Source organism: Excalfactoria chinensis, chromosome 6, assembly GCF_039878825.1.
Source record: "Excalfactoria chinensis isolate bCotChi1 chromosome 6, bCotChi1.hap2, whole genome shotgun sequence".
Classification (NCBI taxonomy): domain Eukaryota; kingdom Metazoa; phylum Chordata; class Aves; order Galliformes; family Phasianidae; genus Excalfactoria; species Excalfactoria chinensis.
Window position 1 is genome coordinate 5,210,954 of NC_092830.1, and position 3,262 is coordinate 5,214,215.

Here is a 3,262-nt window from a genome sequence, read left to right on the forward strand (position 1 = left end):
TCGACAGACGCACCAGCTGCACTAGAACCTGACAAAACTAAACAGCTCTAAGACATAGCACCTCACACTACAAAACCCTTACAGGACAACCACACCAATATTTCTCAACCCTCTCTCCATTAACCCTAATCCTCTAACAACTCGCACGACTGAAACCGCTCCACCTTCCTCCAAAAAAAGAGTAGAAAAAACACAGCCCCTACCTGGTGACGCCGTATCCTCATCCCGACGGGCTTCCGGGTGGCCGACCTTCTCGTCTGACGGCTCGCTCCCCTCCGTCCTCCCCGTCGAAGCCGATGCTCCGCTACAGAACGCGATGTGAAAGAAAAATCCTGCTCTTCGGCTCCCTTGCCGATGTGAACAGAAAATATTGCTGTTCATCTCCCTTGCCGATGTGAAAAAAAATCCTGCTGTTCATCTCCCTTGCTTCCGTGGCTTTGTGATGGTTATTCCATTGCGAATGCTGCGGGCCCAACTTGAGTATCCCGGGACCACACGACTCCACAACCTGTCTGGAGAGTGAAAACCTGTAGTTCTGCCGGCCGTCCTTCTCACGCTTCCGAAAAGCTGCGCCGATCGTCTTTACCCTGCAGTCCTCCTGTCCCTTGCAAAAATAAAATGATTCATTGAGTGAAAAGCTACCTGAAAAATCACTCACCCCAACTCCCTTTGTTCAGGTTACTCCCGTCACTTACTCGCAATTGAAGACGAGCTCCGGAGGCCTCGCGCTCCTCCCGGTCTCCTGTCACCTGCACAAAAATTTTAGTGTTAGACTCGCTGACCGAACCTCCTGCAAAGGTACATTTCACTTTCCTAACAACTAGCAGGGACGTACAAACCTACAGCTAGAACAAACGACTGAAGTTGAGAAGCTCCTTTTGGATGCGTGCACGCCCATTTCCACGCTGCTCGGTCCCGGCCTGCGACGGACGACCCCGGGCAATGAAACCCACGCGGACCGGCCGCTCGAGCCCCGCTCCTCGGCGCTCCCCTCGCTTCCGCGTCCCTCGAGGAACTCTCGCCACAACACCGACTCCGCCGCCTCGTCCCCGGAACGTATTCCTGTAAAAATCTGTAAGTCCTCCACGACAGCGTTCCTGTCCAGCCGCGTCTCCGTGTGGAGAATGAGGCGACGCTCCTGAAACTACACAGAAAACAAGAGAACACACGATCCCGTCCCCGAAAGCGAGACGGACCGATGCGCCCAAAAACGCCGGCCGAAGGGGCGAGGCCGCCCCGGGGTCCCCCTCCGCCCGGGCTCGTCCGGCGGCGGTACCGCGCCGGCCCTTCCGAAACGCCGGGTCGGAACCCGACCGCCGCGCCTAATTAAAGGCGAGGAAATAGAAGCGGCCGAACGGCGGACCTGCGAGATTACTACAAAAACAAAACAAAAAAGACATACCTGTTAGCCTCTAAAGGCTCAAGGCTTCCACCGCCTCAGCAATTCCGGCATAAAGGAGTCTCCGCCGCGACCCTCGGTCGATCTGCGAAAAAGATTCCGTTTAAGCGGCTCTCGCCGTCGCTTCTTACTCCCGGCGGCACCGAGGCCGCAGGAACGCGGCCCCGTCCCGCTCGCTCCGGCTCGACAAAAAGGAAGGACCCGAGAAAGCCGCTGAAAAACTCGGGGTGGACCGAGAACGCGGCGGGGCTGCGCTGCGACTCGGAAAACCGAGCGGCGGCTCCCTCCGAAAACGTGACGGCGGCCGGACGGCGACGCCGCGCCGGCTCCCAGAAGCCAGGGGAGCACAGCAGGGACCCCGCGTCTGCCCCGAACGGAGCGCGGCGAAAGCCCGGCGGTCTCCCACCGGGGAAGCCGGGCCCCTGACGGCTCCGAAGCGCGCCGTCTCCGCGGCTCCGGTTCTAATAGAACGACTCACCGGTCAGGGCCGATCCTCGACGCGAAAGGTCCGGCAGCAGCCTGAAACGAAACGACGAAAACCATCACAATCAAGCCCAAAAACACGCCTAAAAAAACAGCCCCACCTACCGCCTTTCGGCCTCACCGACGCGACGACCGGACGAAGAAACGCCACCCGCTCCGGCTCCTCGTAATGCTGATTCCGGTCTGATCCCTCGTGGCTACCGGCGGCCTCAGGCGGAGCTTAAGAGGCGTCAGCGCGGTTCCGCCCCCGGGCTGCCGACGAACCGCAGCCGCTCCCGGGCCGCCGCAGCTGCGCCGGAGCGGTCGCGGCCCCGCCTGACGCTCGCCGCCTCGTTAGCGCAGCTGGGGCTCGTTACGGTCGGCCCGGGGCCGTGACAGTTTGACACGTGAACCCGAGATCTGAATTAGGGGCTGAGATGACGTTTCTGTAAATGACAGCTTAGTACGCGCTTCCCCTTCTCGCCTCTTTGACGGATTCATAAATCAATTAAATAATTGTGTCAAATTGGAACGGATCGCTTTGCGTCTCACGAGACACCCTTCCTAAGAACGACCCCGGCATTAACGGTCTCCAGAGTCCCCTGCTGTGCGCTTTCTGTCTCTGCCACGCTTTCTCTTGGCCCTCATCCAAAGAAAAAAAAAGGAGAAAAAAAAAAAAAAAACCACACTAAAACAAACAACAACTACAACAAAACAAAAAACCAAACAAACCCCAAAAAACGACAACAAAACAAGTTTGTTAAATATGTAACAACTTTATACCTGACTGAGGAAAAAAAACTAAAGGTGGAGGTGGAAATATGGGAGCAGGGATGTGGCAAACTCCTGCAGGGGTTAATGATGTGCCTGACAGATTAGCTGATGAAGGACATTTGCAGCACAGCTTTATGAACGGCTCTGTACGGTGCTTATCGGGGTTACATTGATGTGACGCATACATGGGTAGGAACGCTTTCGGAAAGAGTTCAATCCTCTCCAAGGACACCGGTACTGTGTAAAGACTTCAGTAATTAAACTCACTTTGCTTTGCAGTCTTGTTCTTAATTGGAAATCTGGATGTTTTGGGGGTGGCGGGAGGAAACCTTTGCCTGCTGGTTTTCTGGCAAAGCCATCAGTTAATGTAGTTGTGAACTACAGCGGTTGGGTACTGGCACATACAACTCCTTGGCTTATAAATGTATAAATAACAGACATCTCTCGCTTTCCGAACCTACTGCCTGCAAATGGGTGCGTGTGCTCAAAGCGAACATGTCCTGGGTTACAGATTCTGAACGAGAGGCCCAAAGCGGTCACCGCTGGGTTCTTCTCCAACCGCTTCGTGCTCGCAAACCAACAGGCGATGTGAAGCCGCTGGAGCTGCAGTGATTCAAGCGGAATGGG

The 3,262-nt window shown here is 55.8% G+C and overlaps 1 long non-coding RNA gene across 2 annotated transcripts; it reads right to left on the reverse strand.

Annotated features, from left to right (window-relative positions):
- Positions 1 to 578: 578 nt before the first annotated feature.
- LOC140254259 (uncharacterized) lies at positions 579 to 2,436 on the reverse strand. 2 transcript variants are annotated; one of them, XR_011904110.1, is made up of 6 exons: positions 2,004 to 2,436; positions 1,878 to 1,918; positions 1,403 to 1,484; positions 844 to 1,144; positions 696 to 749; positions 579 to 604 (listed from the first exon to the last, which is right to left on the reverse strand). It is a non-coding gene; the product is annotated as an uncharacterized lncRNA (long non-coding RNA). The 2 variants fall into 2 exon arrangements; XR_011904109.1 differs by having other exon boundaries at positions 581 to 604; positions 840 to 1,144.
- Positions 2,437 to 3,262: the final 826 nt, after the last annotated feature.